Source organism: Bombina bombina, chromosome 1 (genome assembly GCF_027579735.1).
Source record: "Bombina bombina isolate aBomBom1 chromosome 1, aBomBom1.pri, whole genome shotgun sequence".
NCBI classification, from domain to species: domain Eukaryota; kingdom Metazoa; phylum Chordata; class Amphibia; order Anura; family Bombinatoridae; genus Bombina; species Bombina bombina.
In genome coordinates, this window is record NC_069499.1 from 1,412,800,672 (window position 1) to 1,412,822,063 (window position 21,392).

The following is a 21,392-nucleotide window of genomic DNA, read 5'->3' on the forward strand; positions in this document are numbered from 1 at the left end:
TCTTTCATGTAATTAGCAAGAGTCCATGAGCTAGTGACGTATGGGATATACATTCCTACCAGGAGGGGCAAAGTTTCCCAAACCTCAAAATGCCTATAAATACACCCCTCACCACACCCACAATTCAGTTTTACAAACTTTGCCTCCCGTGGAGGTGGTGAAGTAAGTTTGTGCTAGATTCTTCGTTGATATGCGCTTCACAGCAGGCTGGAGCCCGGTTTTCCTCTCAGAGTGCAGTGAATGTCCGAGGGATGTGAAGAGAGTATTGCCTATTTGAATACCATGGTCTCCTTCTACGGGATCTATTTCATAGGTTCTCTGTTATCGGTTGTAGAGATTCATCTCTTACCTCCCTTTTCAGATCGACGATATACTCTTATATACCATTACCTCTACTGATTCTCGTTTCAGTACTGGTTTGGCTATCTACTATATGTAGATGAGTGTCCTGGGGTAAGTAAAATCTTATTTTTTGTGACACTCTAAGCTATGGTTGGGCACTTTATATGTAAAGTTCTAAATATATGTCTTTAAACTTATATTTGCCATGATTCAGGATAAGCAGTATTCCTTTATAATTCAGGCTGTCAGTTTCATTATTTGGGATAATGCATTTTAATTCAATTTATTTTTCATTACCTTGGAAATTTTCAATTGACCATTTTCCCTGCGTGCTGTTAGGCTCACGGGGGCAGAAAATGTTTCTTTTTATTGCATCATTCTTGGCGCAGACTTTTTTGGCGCAAAATTTTTTGTCATTTCCGGCGCCGTAGCTGACGCCGGAGTTGTTTTCTGTAACGTAATTTTTTGAGGCATGTGTATTCAGACATTTTTTTCCCGCCAAAAAATGTGGGCGTCGGTTTCGGCGTCAGAGGATGTGGCGTCAAAAATATGGGCGTTGTATTTAGCGCCAATAATGTGGGCGTCATATTTGGCGCCAAAAAATGTGGGCGTATTCCATTTTTTCCTCACATTATTTAAACCTCACTTTTTTATTGCTTCTGGTTTTTAGAAGCTTATTATTTTGCATTCTTTTCCCATTCCTGAAACTGTCATTTAAGGAATTTGATAATTTTGCTTTAAATATTGTTTTTTTCTATTACATATTGCAAGATTTCACTGTTCCTGTTTCAAAAATGTTCTAAGGGATTCCTGTTGACTGAGTTCAGTCCTACCAAAGCTAAGTTCATTTATTTTAAAATGTTATGAATGTTTTTCTTTAGCTATGGTTTGTAATAAGTTATCATGATAAACTTTTACATGCAGAATCCATTAGTATTTATGCTTTATATATTTGCTATTCTTTTTACATCTTATGTACAAGAATTACTTAGAAGATTTATAAGACTATTTTTCTGATTCTATTTTAAAGGCTTTGTCTGACATTGTGCCTTCTAATAAAAATTTTAGGTCTTTTTCAAACTTCTTTTTTAATTATTGAAGTTTCAAATGACCAACAACATAATGATTTATCCTTCTCTGTTGATGTTTTTTCTCATTCAGAATTTTCTTCATCAGATATTGACACTAACAAATCCACTTTTTTATTTTTTTATTAAAGTACATTTGTTCTTTGTTGAAAAGGTGTTGATTATTTTGGATATTAAGGTAATTAGTTCTTTCAAGACTAACTAACATTTTATTTCTGCTTATTTATTCTTCTGTATTTTCAGAGTTTTTTTTCCAGTTCCTCATACTTAGGGAATGGAATAGGCTGAGAATTTTCTTTTATTCCTTCTCTAAAGGTTTTAAACTATATTCTTTGCCGGCAGTTCATTTCAATTTTGAAGGTTCTCCAATTTAATGGGGCTATCTCTACTTCTGCTAATTATGCTATTGTTTCTATAGCAAAATAGTATTTATTTTTCCTTTAGATGGTTGTATCTTATTTAAGGAAAATTATTTATTTTCAGGTACTTTTCTTGGACCTGTGATTTATTTGAATGATGTTGCAATTGCTTCATTTTTTCTGTTTACTTTAAAATCAAGTATCAGATTATGATTTATTTTAGCATTGTTAAGGACAAAATCTACTAGACTAAGTGCTGTTGCATTTGTCTTGTTGTTTTGCTTTTGTTGTTTATGTAAGTCCAGTGTGTTGACTGGTCCTTTAACTGGGTTATCATGCTTATATTTTTCATTTTATTGAATATTTTTGCAAATGAGGTTTATTCTATGTCTTTAGCTGTTTTAGCTAGAAGAATTTTGTGATTTCTAAAAAATCCATATTTCTTTTTTTCTAAGATAATCAATTATTTGGTTTATAATTGGATTCAATTCTTAACTGTTACTCTGGGCTTATGGTTTTTTTGTATAAAGCACAATTATTCCAATTCCTTGTTTGATGCTTTCGCTCCTTTCTTATCACCCCACTTCTTGGATATTCGTTAAACTGAATTGTGGGTGTGGTGAGGGGTGTATTTATAGGCATTTTGAGGTTTGGGAAACTTTGCCCCTCCTGGTAGGAATGTATATCCCATACGTCACTAGCTCTTGGACTCTTGCCAATATGAAAGAAATGAATTTATCAGGTAAGTTCTTACATAAATTATGTTTTTACAGGCAAACTTTACGAGTACCTACAAACAGGATAGAGGGGTAAACTGGAGTGTCAGCCAGGCAGTGATTATTTTGTCCCAGTGTGGAGATGCCACCAGCTTCCCAGGTGAAATGTGGGCATACTCACCAATCCCCTGGTCTACATTGTGCTGCTCCTTTTTAAAATTTACTATCTCCTTGGCACTATGCTTGCACTGCAGTCTACTGAAAACAGTTGTCTACATCTGAGTTAAGGACGGTAGACGAAAATGCTGACAGGTAAGTACTATGCTCCTTCATAGTCAACCAGCTATTATCATAAACATTTACACGTTTTACATAGCCTGGGGACATAAACACATAACCACACAACTTCTATAACAATTACAGGCACGTTGGACACTTTGTAGCTATCTTTAAAAGCAGTGGAGTTTTTAAAGGGAAAAGCCAGACACCCAGCTGATGCAAATATAATCCTTTTATTTCCTATGCTTTATTAAATTCATCTTAAAATAGCTATTTCAATAAAATTCCTTAGCGCTTAAAGGGAGAGTAAACACTTTGACACTTCTGTTGTGTTGCTATAGAATAAGGTATCAGCCAAGTCTTAAAGTTTTCTTTTTTAAGACACGATGAGTCCACTGATCATCTTAATTACTAATGGGATATTCACCTCCTTGTCAGCAGGAGGCGGCAAAGAGCAGCACAGCAGAGCTGTTAAATAGCTCCTCCCTTCCCTCCCACTCCAGTCATTCTCTTTGCCTACGTTAGTGATAGGAAGTGGTAAAGTGAGGTGTTAGATTAGATTCTTCAATCAAGAGTTTATTATTTTTAAAGTAGTGCAAGATTGTGCTGATTTGTCCTGGGGTGTAGCCGTAGTCTATATCAGTCTCTGCAGTAGAGCTTTGGTGGCTTTAGAGCAATGGGATATAATTCTCACTGTGCCTCCCATAGATTGTATGCTGCCCTCTTCGTGAAAGTCTGAGGGAAGAGAAAAACTCAGTACTTTTTGTTTCCACAGGGCTGCCTTCCTGCCGGTCAGATTTCTAAGGTAAGTGCTAAATTCTATTTTCTGGGGCTTGTACACAGAAACATTTGGCACTTTAATTTATACAATGGACACAAGATGACATTATCCCTAGGAGAGGATAAGTCATAGGGCAGTGACTGCAGGCATTGGGATCGTGGAGAAGTGGCTCTTGTGTTTATGTTTGGTGTGACAATTTAGCAACTCCCAACGGCTTTATTTCAACAGCCGACAGGGAGGTTAGTTTTCTGCTGCGCAGCTAGTCTTGTTTGTATGATGGGCAATCTCCTACTCCCAACGGCTTATTCAGCATTGCTAGCCGACCGGGAGGTTTTACCTTATTGCGCAACTAGACTTTTACTTCTAACGGCTCATTTTACATTATATAGCCGACCAGTAGGTTTTACTACTAAAATTGCGATGCTGTTATTTCTCCCGACGGCTCTATGTCTGAAACATGGCCGCGCGGGAGATTTACCGTGTTACACCCACGACGGGCGGAGCTATGCTACTCGTCATTGTTTGCACACTTTTTTCTCTTAGCCCTAAGCCCGACGTATTGGAGAGTGATGGTGGGTCTCCTCTACTGCGTTTAGTCACGCAGCAGAGAGGCTTCACAGTCTGTGTTTATAGGGTATCTTTAATGAGTCCGGATACCTACTATTTGTATTCCCCCATGTAAGCAGACACACGCCTCAGCAATGTTTAGCGGCAGTCTGGAGATTTTATCTTTAGAAATATTTTTTACCAAAATAAATGAGTTTATTTTGTTAATTAAAAACATAGTAACATTCTCTTATTCGTTAAAGAATTTTTTTTTACAAAAATAAAGTTTTATTATGTTAATTAAAGACACAGTAACATTCTCTTATGAGTTAAAGAATTATTTTTTACCAAAATAAAGGAGTTTATTTTGTCAATTAAAGACACAGCAACATCCAATTTTTAGTTTACAATTAGGTGAATACTGTTGGTCCAAGAGGTCCCATTACATCTTAATAGCGTTACGTTTAATATTTAAAGACACAGTAACTCTGGTGAGTATGTTAAAATTGTATTTGATTATAAATGAGAATGAAGATGTTTTCATATACTTTATGCTTTGATGAACAAATCTCTCTGTTCCTCATGTATTGAGAGAATTTTACAGTTCAGATAAGCCTCTTTTTAAGAGCTAACATTGTCTTGGATGCTGTTCAAGATGCATTCTGACAATGTTCCATACACTCTGCAGCTTTCTCCTAAAGTGTCCTAAAAACTTAGCGTCCATTCAACCAGTGCCCTGCGCTTCCTCCATGGCTCCTACTGGAGTTACCTTGCAAGACATCGCTTCCCTTTGTAACTAGACTGCAAGAGGAAAAAAAAACATTCAGTGAGCGAGGTTCCTGTCACGGTTGTTACTATCTCAAGCTCCCCTCCTAGACGTGAGGAAGAGGATACTTTGATAGCATCTGAGGATAAAATCTCAGTTTCTGACAGTATAATTCCTCCTGCTGATACTGAAGTTGTATCCTTCAGGTTTAAGCTAGAACACCTCCGTCTGTTACTTAAGGAGTTTTTAGCTACTCAGGACGACAACGATACCATGGGGGTTGTCAATATTAGGTTGTACCAAGATCAATGCTAAGGAATGGGAGAGAAGGTACTCTTTTTTTTCTTTTCTCCATTTCCTAGGTCTAGAAGAGATTTTTATCCATAGTGGACTCTTCAAGGAGTTCCGTCAGTCGGTACTTAAGGTGGAAGGGACAATTTCCACGCTAGCCGGGAGTCCTACTATTCCCATAGAGGATAGTTGTTCATTTAAGGATCCTAGGGGTAAAAGGTTAGAGGGGTTGCTCAACAATGGCAACTTATGATTTGTCTACCGCCAAACTGCCTTGAATGCACCAGATCCTGTCTGAACTAGGAAGTTAAGCAGGTCCAGGCTTGGTCAGTACCTGGATGGGGGACCGCCTGGGAACACCAGGTGCGATAGGCTTAGTATTGCCACTGTCGCTTTTACGGCAGCATACTGGTTCATATGTTGCCTGTTCCATTAGAACAGACATTCTCTTCAGAGAAGTTCAGGATGAAATAAAGACCTTAAAGTCGGTCATTTCCTTTCTTACAGATGCTTCCCTTCAAGTAGTTAGCGGGAAGCTAAGATTTCAGGCTTTACCATAGTGGCACACGTTTTGGTTAAGATTACTTTCATTCCTTTCAAGATTTCAAGGGAATCCTTCTACTTCTTCCTCTGAGCAGGAGGGAGGTCTTTGGTTTCAAGAATGTTTGGAGCCAGATAAGAGGCAAGGTGGCCTCACACTGGGTAGGAGACCTCTCCGACCTGAGAGTGAGTTTCTGTTCCAATTCAGGAACGGAGTTTGGGATTTTATTTTAATCTGGTAGTGGTTCCAGGGAACCTTCAGTACTATTTTAGATCTCTAGAATCTAATCAAATTTTAGATGTCAAGATTCTAATCAAATTCCTAAGTGTACCGTACTTCAAGGTGGAAACTATTTGTTCCATTTCTGTTTTTCATCCAGGAGGTCATTTTATGAAGGCGGATTTAACTAACGCGTGCTTGCATTCTCTGGAAGACAACCTAGTCCAGGCGCTATTTTTTTTTTTTTTTTTTTTTTTCCCAAGCAAGATTCCATATGAAAATGCTGTTATCCTTTCTGTGATATCAAGCAGGAAGGTAAATTTGGTAAGCAGTTACTTAGTCACATGGACAAAGGTAACCTTCTTGGGAACCAGATTCCCTATAAATGAAGTTTTTTCCTGAAGGAAGTCAGGAAATTAAAGATTTTCGATTCTAGTTTATTTCTTCAGTCTTCTCGTCGGCCATTAACAGCTCAGTGCATGGAGGTATTGGGCTGATGGTAGCGGCATGGAACATCATCCCGTTTGCTTGGTTCCTTCTTAAACCTGGGCAGGTTATCATGTTCAGGCTATGGAACGGAGAATATTTGGATTGTCCCCTCGAAGAGTAGGAGACAAGGGATTTCTTAAGGGTGGTTGTCTCTGGATCATCCTTTCCAGGGAACCTACTTTCGCAGACCATCTTGGCTGTCTGTGATAACAGACACCAACCTTCTAGGACGGGGAGCAGACTATGGTCCCCTAAAGGCTCCGGGAATTTTGGACGCAGTCAGAGTCTGATCTTCCTATATTCATTCTGGAGCTATCAGCAGTCTTAATTGTTATTCTGGCCTGGCCCCAGTTAGTCTCAATCCAGTTTATCTAATTCCAGTTGGACACATGTCTTCAGTTCATCAGTGATAACAGAGGTATCCAAGATAATTCAGTGGGCAAAGGCCCATTCTTAATGTCTGTTGCTGATCCACATCCCAGGAGTGGACTCTGGGAGGCGGACTTCATGATCAGGCAGACTTCTCAACCAGGGGAGTGGATACTCCATCCGGCAGAAAGGTCAGCCGGAATTAGATCTCATGGCATATCGGCAGAATGCCAAGCTTCCGATATACAGGTCGAGGTCCAGAGACCCCCAGGCAGAAATGATAAATGCTCTAGTGGTCCCTTGGACCTTCAGTCTAGCATACCTATTTCCTCCGGTAATTGCTCGAATCAAACAGGAGAGGGCTTCAGTGATCCTTTTAGCTCCGGCCTGGCCTCGCAGGATTTGGTATGCAGATATGGTGGAGATGGCATCTCTACCATCTTGGAGACTTACGTTGAGGAAGGACCTTCTGATTCAGGGGCCCTTCCTTCACCCAAATTCTAGTTTCTCCAACATAGGTGTGTCCGGTCCACGGCGTCATCCTTACTTGTGGGATATTCTCTTCCCCAACAGGAAATGGCAAAGAGCCCAGCAAAGCTGGTCACATGATCCCTCCTAGGCTCCGCCTTCCCCAGTCATTCTCTTTGCCGTTGTACAGGCAACATCTCCACGGAGATGGCTTAGAGTTTTTTAGTGTTTAACAATTAACGGCTGTAATGGATAATTCTATCAAAAACATTTTAGCCAAAATGCCCACTTATCAGCGAAAGCGCGACTGCTCTGTTTTAGAAAATACTGAAGAGCATGAGGACGCTGATGATATTGGTTCTGAAGGGCCCCTACACCAGTCTGAGGGGGCCAGGGAGGTTTTGTCTGAGGGAGAAATTTCAGATTCAGGGAAAATTTCTCAACAAGCTGAACCTGATGTGATTACATTTAAATTTAAATTGGAACATCTCCGCGCTCTGCTTAAGGAGGTGTTATCCACTCTGGATGATTGTGAGAATTTGGTTATTCCAGAGAAACTATGTAAAATGGACAAGTTCCTAGAGGTCCCGGGGCCCCCCGAAGCTTTTCCTATACCCAAGCGGGTGGCGGACATTGTAAATAAAGAATGGGAAAGGCCCGGTATACCTTTCGTCCCTCCCCCCATATTTAAAAAATTGTTTCCTATGGTCGACCCCAGAAAGGACTTATGGCAGACAGTCCCCAAGGTCGAGGGGGCGGTTTCTACTCTAAACAAACGCACCACTATACCCATAGAAGATAGTTGTGCTTTCAAAGATCCTATGGATAAAAAATTAGAAGGTTTGCTTAAAAAGATGTTTGTTCAGCAAGGTTACCTTCTACAACCAATTTCATGCATTGTTCCTGTCACTACAGCAGCGTGTTTCTGGTTCGATGAGCTAGAAAAGGCGCTCAATAATAATTCTTCTTCTTATGAGGAGATTATGGACAGAATTCATGCTCTCAAATTGGCTAATTCTTTCACCCTAGACGCCACTTTGCAATTGGCTAGGTTAGCGGCGAAAAATTCTGGTTTTGCTATTGTGGCGCGCAGAGCGCTTTGGTTAAAATCTTGGTCAGCGGATGCGTCTTCCAAGAACAAATTGCTTAACATTCCTTTCAAGGGGAAAACGCTGTTTGGCCCTGACTTGAAAGAGATTATCTCTGATATCACTGGGGGCAAGGGCCACGCCCTTCCTCAGGATAGGTCTTTCAAGGCCAAAAATAAACCTAATTTTCGTCCCTTTCGCAGAAACGGACCAGCCCCAAGTGCTACGTCCTCTAAGCAAGAGGGTAATACTTCTCAAGCCAAGCCAGCCTGGAGACCAATGCAAGGCTGGAACAAAGGAAAGCAGGCCAAGAAACCTGCCACTGCTACCAAGACAGCATGAGATGTTGGCCCCCGATCCGGGACCGGATCTGGTGGGGGGCAGACTCTCTCTCTTCGCTCAGGCTTGGGCAAGAGATGTTCTGGATCCTTGTGCACTAGAAATAGTCTCCCAAGGTTATCTTCTGGAATTCAAGGGGCTTCCCCCAAGGGGGAGGTTCCACAGGTCTCAATTGTCTACAGACCACATAAAAAGACAGGCATTCTTACATTGTGTAGAAGACCTGTTAAAAATGGTAGTGATTCATCCTGTTCCTTTAGGAGAACAAGGGATGGGGTTCTACTCCAATCTGTTCGTAGTTCCCAAAAAAGAGGGAACATTCAGACCAATCTTAGATCTCAAGATCCTAAACAAGTTTCTCAAGGTTCCATCGTTCAAAATGGAAACCATTCGAACAATTCTTCCTTCCATCCAGGAAGGTCAATTCATGACCACGGTGGATTTAAAGGATGCGTATCTACATATTCCTATCCACAAGGAACATCATCGGTTCCTAAGGTTCGCATTCCTGGACAAGCATTACCAGTTTGTGGCACTTCTGTTCGGATTAGCCACTGCTCCAAGGATTTTCACAAAGGTACTAGGGTCCCTTCTAGCGGTGCTAAGACCAAGGGGCATTGCAGTAGTACCTTACTTGGACGACATTCTGATTCAAGCGTCGTCCCTTCCTCAAGCAAAGGCTCACACGGACATTGTCCTGGCCTTTCTCAGATCTCACGGGTGGAAAGTGAACGCAGAAAAAAGTTCTCTATCTCCGTCAACAAGGGTTCCCTTCTTGGGAACAATAATAGACTCCTTAGAAATGAGGATTTTTCTGACAGAGGCCAGAAAATCAAAACTTCTAAACTCTTGTCAAATACTTAATTCTGTTCCTCTTCCTTCCATAGCGCAGTGCATGGAAGTAATAGGTTTGATGGTAGCGGCAATGGACATAGTTCCTTTTGCGCGAATTCATCTAAGACCATTACAACTGTGCATGCTCAGTCAGTGGAATGGGGACTATACAGACTTGTCTCCGACGATACAAGTAGATCAGAGGACCAGAGATTCACTCCGTTGGTGGCTGTCCCTGGACAACCTGTCACAGGGGATGAGCTTCCGCAGACCAGAGTGGGTCATTGTCACGACCGACGCCAGTCTGGTGGGCTGGGGCGCGGTCTGGGGACCCCTGAAAGCTCAGGGTCTTTGGTCTCGGGAAGAATCTCTTCTCCCGATAAATATTCTGGAACTGAGAGCGATATTCAATGCTCTCAAGGCTTGGCCTCAGCTAGCAAGTGCCAAGTTCATACGGTTTCAATCAGACAACATGACGACTGTTGCGTACATCAACCATCAGGGGGGAACAAGGAGTTCCCAGGCGATGGAAGAAGTGACCAAAATCATTCAATGGGCGGAGACTCACTCCTGCCACTTGTCTGCAATCCACATCCCAGGAGTGGAAAATTGGGAAGCGGATTTTCTGAGTCGTCAGACATTTCATCCGGGGGAGTGGGAACTCCATCCGGAAATCTTTGTCCAAATTACTCAATTGTGGGGCATTCCAGACATGGATCTGATGGCCTCTCGTCAGAACTTCAAGGTTCCTTGCTACGGGTCCAGATCCAGGGATCCCAAGGCGACTCTAGTAGATGCACTAGTAGCACCTTGGACCTTCAAACTAGCTTATGTATTCCCGCCGTTTCCTCTCATCCCCAGGCTGGTAGCCAGGATCAATCAGGAGAGGGCATCGGTGATCTTGATAGCTCCTGCGTGGCCACGCAGGACTTGGTATGCAGACCTGGTGAATATGTCATCGGCTCCACCATGGAAGCTACCTTTGAGACGAGACCTTCTTGTTCAAGGTCCGTTCGAACATCCGAATCTGGTCTCACTCCAACTGACTGCTTGGAGATTGAACGCTTGATCTTATCAAAGCGAGGGTTCTCAGATTCTGTCATTGATACTCTTGTTCAGGCCAGAAAGCCTGTAACTAGAAAAATTTACCACAAAATATGGAAAAAATATATCTGTTGGTGTGAATCTAAAGGATTCCCTTGGGACAAGGTAAAAATTCCTAAGATTGTATCCTTTCTTCAAGAAGGTTTGGAGAAAGGATTATCTGCAAGTTCCTTGAAGGGACAGATTTCTGCCTTGTCTGTGTTACTTCACAAAAAGCTGGCAGCTGTGCCAGATGTTCAAGCCTTTGTTCAGGCTCTGGTTAGAATCAAGCCTGTTTACAAACCTTTGACTCCTCCTTGGAGTCTCAATTTAGTTCTTTCAGTTCTTCAGGGGGTTCCGTTTGAACCCTTACATTCCGTTGATATTAAGTTATTATCTTGGAAAGTTTTGTTTTTGGTTGCAATTTCTTCTGCTAGAAGAGTTTCAGAATTATCTGCTCTGCAGTGTTCTCCTCCTTATCTGGTGTTCCATGCAGATAAGGTGGTTTTACGTACTAAACCTGGTTTTCTTCCGAAAGTTGTTTCTAACAAAAACATTAACCAGGAGATAGTCGTGCCTTCTTTGTGTCCGAATCCAGTTTCAAAGAAGGAACGTTTGTTGCACAATTTGGATGTTGTTCGTGCTCTAAAATTCTATTTAGATGCTACAAAGGATTTTAGACAAACATCTTCCTTGTTTGTTGTTTATTCTGGTAAAAGGAGAGGTCAAAAAGCAACTTCTACCTCTCTCTCTTTTTGGATTAAAAGCATCATCAGATTGGCTTATGAGACTGCCGGACGGCAGCCTCCTGAAAGAATCACAGCTCATTCCACTAGGGCTGTGGCTTCCACATGGGCCTTCAAGAACGAGGCTTCTGTTGATCAGATATGTAAGGCAGCGACTTGGTCTTCACTGCACACTTTTACTAAATTTTACAAATTTGATACTTTTGCTTCTTCTGAGGCTATTTTTGGGAGAAAGGTTTTGCAAGCCGTGGTGCCTTCCATCTAGGTGACCTGATTTGCTCCCTCCCTTCATCCGTGTCCTAAAGCTTTGGTATTGGTTCCCACAAGTAAGGATGACGCCGTGGACCGGACACACCTATGTTGGAGAAAACAGAATTTATGTTTACCTGATAAATTACTTTCTCCAACGGTGTGTCCGGTCCACGGCCCGCCCTGGTTTTTTTAATCAGGTCTGATAATTTATTTTCTTTAACTACAGTCACCACGGTATCATATGATTTCTCCTATGCAAATATTCCTCCTTTACGTCGGTCGAATGACTGGGGAAGGCGGAGCCTAGGAGGGATCATGTGACCAGCTTTGCTGGGCTCTTTGCCATTTCCTGTTGGGGAAGAGAATATCCCACAAGTAAGGATGACGCCGTGGACCGGACACACCGTTGGAGAAAGTAATTTATCAGGTAAACATAAATTCTGTTTTTTCTGATTCGGTCATAGAGACCATGATTCAGGCTCGTAAGCCTGTGACTAGAAGGATTTACAATAAGATTTGGCATAAATACCTATATTGGTGTGAATCTATGGGCTACTCATGTAGTAGGGTTAGGATTCCTAGAATTTTGTCTTTTCTCCAAGTGGGTTTGGAGAAGGGTTTATCGACGAGTTCCCTAAAGGGTCAGATCTCGGCTTTATCTATTTTGTTACTCAAAGGTTTGGCGGATGTCCCAGATGTTTAATCATTTTGTCAGGCCTTGGTCAGGATCAGGCCTGTGTTCAAACCAGTTACTCCTCCTTGGAGTTATAATTTAGTTCTCAAAGTGTCAGGGTTTTGACTGTTACTGCACCTTTAAGTTGGTTCACCAATCACAGTGATTCATCGCCTATTTTAACAACTGCTCTCCTAACTAGCATTGCTTAGTATTTTGTTTCTCTATCTAGAGTAACTCTGAGCCTTACTCTCTGAGATTTTCACAGATACCTAACTTCAATTTTCCTCCTCAGGATTCATTGTTTACCAAAGTCATTTCTTTAACAAGAGGACAACACTCTCCTGTCAGCATTGGAATCTGCAGACCTCTAACATCTCGCTATTTCCTAGCCTGTAGAGTCTTGGCATCTTAACAACTACAGAGAAGCTGTTTCCTTTTTTCTTCAAGCACCGCACTCAAACTCCGGTAAGCTTTACTGCACTTACCTCAGGTACAGTCGGATTTGCCTCTCAGCTCCGCTCTCTCCTCTGGGCCTGTGACGAATACTTCACTCAAGCAGGGATCTGTTTCTTGCAACACTAACAGGAAGTGACCGGGACCAAATTGTGCGCGCACAAGGAGTCAGAACAGGCAGCAGGGTCGGACAACAAACTTTGTGAGTAATATTTTTTAACCTTCCACAACTACTGTTTTGTGTTACTCTGCCTGTATTTCTACCGCTTCTCATGTTAACTGGGATTACTAGTTCAACACATACTGTGCACATACTTTGTATTAGCCTGATCTGTGATCTGCTTCAGATTGAGGCTGTGTTTTCCAATTGTGTATTATCCTCAGCAGAATATTAAGATTCATACCAAGTGTGACTGTCTAAATGTTATTTGATGAATAACTACTTCTAACCTTTCATTGTGGATTACAACTCTGAAATTTGTGTTTACCTTACTTAAGGATTTTCTACAGAGATCACTGAGGATTACAAATAGAGATTCTATTTTGCATATTTTCTATCTAATGTCTAATATGTCGCTTCTCACTCAATAAGGGTCTAACGTGACACCTGTGTATATAGTTAAGTATTCAGTATATCCTGAAAACCATACTTTATAACAACTTTACACTATACTACTTGGTTTCACTTTGAAGCTAGTGTTACCAAATCACAATAGTGTTACATTTCACATTTTTGTCTTGTAAAGTTGTTACCTCCCTGACATAATACTAAGCCTAAAAAAGTTACGTCACAAGTATGGATCCTGCTGAAATACCCCAGTTTGTATTTAACCTAAACCAAAAGGTGGATAAAATGGGGCAAGCAATATTAGACCTACAACTAGAAACACAGGTTCTTAGAGAATTGATAAAGGATCTGAAAGTTCCGCACACCTCAACTATTGAACCACAAGTTAGTTTACCTGACTCCTTTTCTGGAGACAGGCGGTCTTACAGACAATTTAAAAATGCTTGCCACCTCCTATTTAACTTAAAAACTCACACCTTCCCAACAGACAGGGTAAGGGTACTCTCTACAATATCTTTTCTCAGGTCAGAACCTAGGGTATGGGCTGACCACCTATGTGAAACCAATGACCCTCAAATAAATTCTTTCTCTGGGTTTTTCTCTGCTATGGATGAGTTATACAGTGATACAAATATCCAACTCACAGCAGAACAAAAAATGAGAAACCTTAAACAAGGAAAAAAATCTGTGGAGGATTACATCACAGAATTTAAATTATATGCTTCCGACTCAGCCTGGAGCTTGGTTTCACTATGCAATCAGTTTAGGCTCGGCCTCTCTGATTCCGTTAAAGACGAACTAGCAAGGATAGAGATGCCAAGTACTCTGGATGCTCTCATGAAAGTAGCAACTCAGATTGATCGTAGGCTAAGAGAACGTAAGGCAGAACGCACCTACACTGAACCTGCTTCTAAGGTCCCATCGTCCAGCACTACACACTCAAGACCTACAACTAATGACCCCGTCACCCCTATGGATATCGGGGCAATTAGGGGACCACTCACTGCCGAAGAACGAATGAGAAGAAGGAACAACCACTTATGCATGTATTGTGCAAACCCAAGTCACATGGTCACAGACTGTCCCATTCTACATAAAACAAAAAGAGTAAGTTTAATATTGTAAATAATGTAACAAGACTTGATGAACCACCTTCTTATTGCAATTTATCTCTCTTGTTACAGTGGGACCTTAGACGTCTGCCAATCAATGCCATAGTGGATTCTGGAGCTTTTGGCAATTTTATTGACAACACCACTGTACAAATTAATAAAATACCCACTGTTGAAAAGGTTATTGATGGTTCCATACTAGAAAACGGTCCTATCACGCACAAAACAATTCCCTTATTAGTGACCACTCAAGGGGGACATACTGAGTATATTACCTTTGACGTTATACCTTCACCACATTTCCAAGTCGTTTTAGGTCTATACTGGCTACAATTACATAATCCTAATATAGACTGGTCATCACTCACTTTAACCTTTCAATCAACATTTTGTAAAAATACTTGTTTTCCTCAAACAGCAGTACTACACACTAGCACTGATGTACCTCCTATACTGACTCACTATCTAGATTTCCAGGAAGTGTTTAGTAAGGTGGAAGCTGATACACTTCCACCTCACCGGTTATACGACTGCCCAATTGAATTGATCCCAGGAGCAACACTACCTGTAGGTCATCTTTACCCCCTTAGCCAACCTGAACTAGAACATTTAAAAGAATATCTGCAAGACAACCTAAAGAAAGGTTTCATCCGACCGTCTACCTCTCCTGCAGCTGCAGGTATGTTTTTTGTGACTAATAAAGACTCCACTCTTCGTCCCATCATAGATTATAGGGAGCTCAATAAACGGACCGTAAAAAAGTCGGTATCCACTCCCTTTAATTCCCGAAATGATCGAACGACTTACTGATGCCACAGTGTTCACAGAACTTGACTTGCGTGGGGCTTACAACCTTATTCGTATAAGGGAAGGCGACGAATGGCTCACTGCCTTTAGAACTAGGTATGGGCTCTTTGAATATCTTGTAATGCCATTCGGCCTTTGTAATGCCCCCGCAACTTTCCAGCACTTTATAAATGATATATTTCGCGATCTCTTAGATGTTTGTTTAGTTGTCTATTTAGACGACATCCTGATCTACTCTCAGAATATTTCAGACCACATAAAACACGTACGCTGGGTGCTGGCCCGTTTAAAGGTACATAAGTTATATGCCAAGCTCGAGAAATGTTCTTTCCACAAATCTACTATTTCCTTTTTGGGGTATACCATCTCCTCAGAAGGCATACAGATGCAGTCTGAAAAGGTTGAAGCAGTAAAAAATTGGCCACAACCTCATGACCGCAAATCCCTACAAAGGTTTCTAGGTTTTGCTAATTATTATAGAAAATTCATAAGGAATTTTTCTAGAATTGTTAAACCATTGACTCAACTTACTGGTACTACACACCCATTTCTTTGGGAAAAACAACATACCGCTCTTTGAACACCTGAAAACATTGTTCACCGAAGCTCCCATCTTACATCTACCTAATCCTAACCTTCAGTATATTCTGGAGGTGGACTCTTCAGACTATGCTATAGGTGCAGTCTTGTCCCAACAGAAGGTGCCTCATGAACCGATGCATCCCATTTCTTTCTTTTATAAATCCATGAGTTCAGCTGAGAAAAACTACGCAATCGGTGATAAAGAATTGTTAGCAATCCGAAGATCATTAGAATTTTGGCGACACCTCCTAGAAGGGGCTAAGAAAACCTTTTTGATTTATACTGACCACAAAAACCTTCAGTATCTCCTAAATAATAAGACTCTCTCATCCAGACAGGTTAGATGGAGTCTGTATTTTGCAAGATTTGATTTCCAGATAATCTATCGCCCGGCATGTAAAAATGGTAAGGCTGATGCCCTCTCTCGCCAATCAAGTCCACCATCTCAAAGTACCAGTTATACAAATATTATTCCTACTGAACGATTCATTGGTTTAACTTCTGACATTTTGACAGACATACAAAAGCTCTCACATATGCCACTACCTAACTCTAAGGTTCAGCTAATTAACCGGAATGGAATATATTACTACAAAGACAGAATATTCTTACCTGAACCTTTAAGACATCAAATTCTACAAGAGCAGCATGATTCACCTCTTGCAGGTCATCCAGGAGAGAGACGTACATTAGAGTTGATCAGCAGAGCGTATTGGTGGCCAGACATGAAAAGATCAATTTCTGACTACATAAAAACCTGCCTTATATGTCAAACTTGCAAAACAGAGAAAAAGAGCCCATATGGACTACTTATGCCCCTACCTGTTTCTGATAGACCATGGAAACAAATAGGCATAGACTTCATAGTGGATTTACCTCCCTCTAAAAATCATACCACTATAATGGTGGTTGTTGATAGTTTTTCAAAAATGGCTCACTTTCTACCATTTCATAAATTACCAACTGCACCTGAAACAGCCAGACTTTTTATGGATCAAATCCTCAAGTTACATGGAGTACCAAGTACTGTGATTTCCGACAGGGGATCTCAATTTACTTCAAGGTTTTGGAAATGTTTATGCAAATCCCTTAATATCAAACACCAATTCACTACTTCATTCCATCCTTAATCAAATGGACAAGTGGAGAGAATAAACCAATGGTTGGACGAATACCTACGATGTTTTTGTGCTTATCAACAACATAATTGGATTTCATATCTCTCTTTCGCAGAATTTGCATATAACAACCTTACTAATTCTTCAACCAATCTTACACCCTTCTATGCAAATTATGGATACCACCCCACTTTCACTTCCATCTCATCAACCCCTTCTGATTCACCTTTGGTTGATGAGTTGAATAATTCTTTACAGGACATCTTCAATTTTATAAAAGAGAACATTATTAAGGCTCAAAACTCACAGAAATATCACTACGACTTAAGACATAGAGATCCTCCTAAGTATAAAATCGGAGACCAAGTATGGTTATCAACCAAGAACCTACGAATACAAGTGCCAAGTAGGAAACTAACACAAAAGTTTTGTGGACCTTTCAAAATTCTCAAAGTAGTCAATCCTAACGCCGTTACTTTAGACCTTCCCTCTTCCATGAAAATACATGCTACATTTCATGTATCTCTCCTCAAGCCTTATAACCCAACCAGAGTTCAAGCTTCTCACACACCTTCGTCTCTTGAATTACAAGATACCGATGTATATGAGGTTGATCAGATTATTGACTCTAGGATTTCCAAAGGAGTATTGCAATACTTGGTTAGATGGAAGAACTTCACCAAGGATGATGATACGTGGGAACCTTCTACTAATATCTATGCTCCTAAATTGGTCTCCCAGTTCCATCAGAAATTCCCGGATTCTCCTAGACCTCAAGCTGAGGATCAGCTTGCTTGACGGGGGGATCATGTCAGGGTTTTGACTGTTACTGCACCTTTAAGTTGGTTCACCAATCACAGTGATTCATCGCCTATTTTAACACCTGCTCTCCTAACTAGCATTGCTTAGTATTTTGTTTCTCTATCTAGAGTAACTCTGAGCCTTACTCTCTGAGATTTTCACAGATACCTAACTTCAATTTTCCTCCTCAGGATTCATTGTTTACCAAAGTCATTTCTTTAACAAGAGGACAACACTCTCCTGTCAGCATTAGAATCTGCAGACCTCTAACATCTCGATATTTCCTAGCCTGTAGAGTCTTGGCATCTTAACAACTACAGAGAAGCTGTTTCCCTTTTTTCTTCAAGCACCGCACTCAAACTCCGGTAAGCTTTACTGCACTTACCTCAGGTACAGTCGGATATCCCTCTCAGCTCCGCTCTCTCCTCTGGGCCTGTGACGAATACTTCACTCAAGCAGGGATCTGTTTCTTGCAACACTAACAGGAAGTGACCGGGACCAAATTGTGCGCGCACAAGGAGTCAGAACAGGCAGCAGGTTCGGACAACAAACTTTGTGAGTAATATTTTTTAACCTTCCACAACTACTGTTTTGTGTTACTCTGCCTGTATTTCTACCGCTTCTCATGCTAACTGGGATTACTAGTTCAACACATACTGTGCACATACTTTGTATTAGCCTGATCTGTGATCTGCTTCAGATTGAGGCTGTGTTTTCCAATTGTGTATTATCCTCAGCAGAATATTAAGATTCATACCAAGTGTGACTGTCTAAATGTTATTTGATGAATAACTACTTCTAACCTTTCATTGTGGATTACAACTCTGAAATTTGTGTTTTCCTTACTTAAGGATTTTCTACAGAGATCACTGAGGATTACAAATAGAGATTCTATTTTGCATATTTTCTATCTAATGTCTAATATGTCGCTTCTCCCTCAATAAGGGTCTAACGTGACACCTGTGTATATAGTTAAGTATTCAGTATATCCTGAAAACCATACTTTATAACAACTTTACACTATACTACTTGGTTTCACTTTGAAGCTAGTGTTACCAAATCACAATAGTGTTACATTTCACATTTTTGTCTTGTAAAGTTGTTACCTCCCTGACACAAAGTTCTTCAAGGGGCTCCGTTTGGGCCTATGCATTCCTTAGATATTAAGTTGTTATCTTGGAAAGTTTTATTTCTTGTGGCTATTTCTTCTGCTCGGAGAGTGTCAGAGCTCATGGCATTACAATTTGAGTCTCCTTATCTTATTTTCATTCAGATAAGGTAGTTTTACGTACTAAATTAGGATTTCTTCCTAAGGTTGTTTTTGATCGGAATATTAATCAGGAGATTGTTGTTCCTTCGTTATGTCCTAATCCTTCTTCTCTGAAGGAAAGACTTCTGCACAATTTGGATGTGGTCCGTGCTTTAAAGGGACAGTCAAGTCCAAAAAAAAACTTTCATGTTTAAAATAGGAAATGCAATTTTAAACATCTTCCCAATTAACTTTTATCACCAATTTTGCTTTGTTCTCTTGGTATTCTTAGTTGAAAGCTAAAACTAGGAGGTTCATATGCTAATTTCTTAGACCTTGAAGACTGCCTCTGATCTGAATACATTTTGACCACTAGAGGGCATTAGTTCACATGTTTCATATATATATAACATTGAGCTCATGCACGTAAAGTGACCTAGGACTGAGCACTGATTGGCTAAACCGCATGTCTGTCAAAAGAACTGAAATAAGGGGGCAGTCAGCATAAGCTTAGATACAAGATAATTACAGAGGTAAAACGTGTATTATTATAACTGTGTTGGTTATGCAAAACTGGGGAATGGGTAATAAAGGGATTATCTTTCTTTTTAAACAACAAAAATTCTGGTGTTGACTGTCCCTTTAAGATTCTATTTACATGCGACCTAGGATTTTCGTCAGTCTTCTTCTTTGTTTGTGGTTTTCTCAGGAAAACGTAATGGATAGTAAGCTATGGCTATTTCTCTTTCTTTTTGGCTGAAGAGTATCGTACGTTTTGCAGGACGGCAGCCTCCCGAGAGAGTTACGTATCATTTCACGAGGGCTGTTGCTTCCTCATGGGCATTCAAAAATGAAGCTTCTGTGGAACAGATTTTCAAGGCTGCAACTTGGTCCTCTCTTCACACTTTTTTCAAAGTTCTACCAATTTGACTTTGGCCTCGGCTGAGGCAGCTTTTGGGAGAAAGGGTTTTTCAAGCAGTGGTGCCTTCCGTTTAGGTTCCCTGTCTTGTCCGTCCTGTATCATCTGTGTACTCTAGCTTGGGTATTGAATTCCATTAGTAATTAAAATGATCCGTGGACTCATCGTGTCTTAAAAAAGAAAAGAAAATGTATGCTTACCTGATAAATTTATTTCTTTTTTGACACGATGAGTCCACGGCCCGCCCTGTTCTTGTAAGACCGGTTTTGGGTTATTTTAAACTTCAGACACCTTTGCACCTTGACTTTTCCTTTCTTTCCTTAACTTCGGTCAAATGACTGGAGTGGGAGGGAAGGGAGGAGTTATTTAACAGCTCTGCTGTGGTGCTCTTTGCCGCCTCCTGCTGACCAGGAGGTGAATTTCCCATTAGTAATTAAGATGATCCGTGGATTTATCATGTCAAAAAAGAAATAAACTTATCAGGTAAGCATAAATGTTCTTTTTAAAACAAATTAACATCCTTTTTACTACCGTTATTTTTCAATATCCAAACTCCACCTACCATTTGCCTTATTTGGAGGAGCCAATCTGGGTTTTAGTCTGCAGACAACAAAGCTAGTCACTGTCATAAAGTTACTATAAAGTTCAATGTTTTTCAGTTGTTATCTGATAAAGCTAATTATTGACAAGTATAGCAGAGCTAGACTTAAGAACTTAGCAGAGAGCATTCCAAGTTCTAAGAATTAGAAATGGCTAATTTTTCCAGAAGTAAAATACATGAAAAAGGAGCAAAATAAATATTGAAAATATATTGCAAACTTGTTTCATTATGTATAACTAAACTTTTTATATAAAAATCACAAGGTGTTTACTGTCCCTTTAAAATTATCAGTTGTACATTATAACATTACTATATTTGTTAAGCACATCAGGGATTATTTGTGTGCCTGTATGCTTATTCTTGTATTTCTAAGGAACTTTACCCTAAGAATATATCCACTTTACTGTAAATGAATGGCTGTTATGCCTCCAGCAGTTAAATGCATAAGCACGCAAGGAGCTAAAGGTGATCCTCCACAGACACTTAGTTCTTTTGGGACAGCCCTAAGAGGTGACCCTACTAAATACCCCACAAAGAAGGGAGTACTTTAATCTGATGTTTGCCAGTACCATTGAAGCAGTTGCTGGAGAGTACTCCTTTAATTTTAGTATGTAGCATATCCATACCTGTTAAGGGAAGTATTGGTTGCATTAGAGGTAGATCATACTGTCACTACTGATAAATTATCACAGAAATGAATCAATAAGTTCTTTAAAGTGATTGTAAACTTAATGAATTAAAAGCCATTATCAAAAAATTATCTTAAAAACAGGGGCACTTTAATTCATTAAAGTTTACAAAGATGCTGTCAGGGTTTTTTCCCTGTGTGTTTGCCATGTGCTGCTGGCAGCCATTTTACTCACCTCTCTTCCTGACTATGGTGCATTGTGGGGGGATGCTGCTCATTACC

The 21,392-nt window shown here is 40.4% G+C and overlaps 1 protein-coding gene and 1 pseudogene across 7 annotated transcripts in view; both read left to right on the forward strand.

Moving 5' to 3' along the window:
• Positions 1 to 21,392, forward strand: part of METTL25B (methyltransferase like 25B) — a 229,647-nt gene that overhangs the window by 141,969 nt on the left and 66,286 nt on the right. The window lies entirely within an intron of this gene.
• LOC128646193 (uncharacterized) lies at positions 5,425 to 5,543 on the forward strand (annotated as a pseudogene).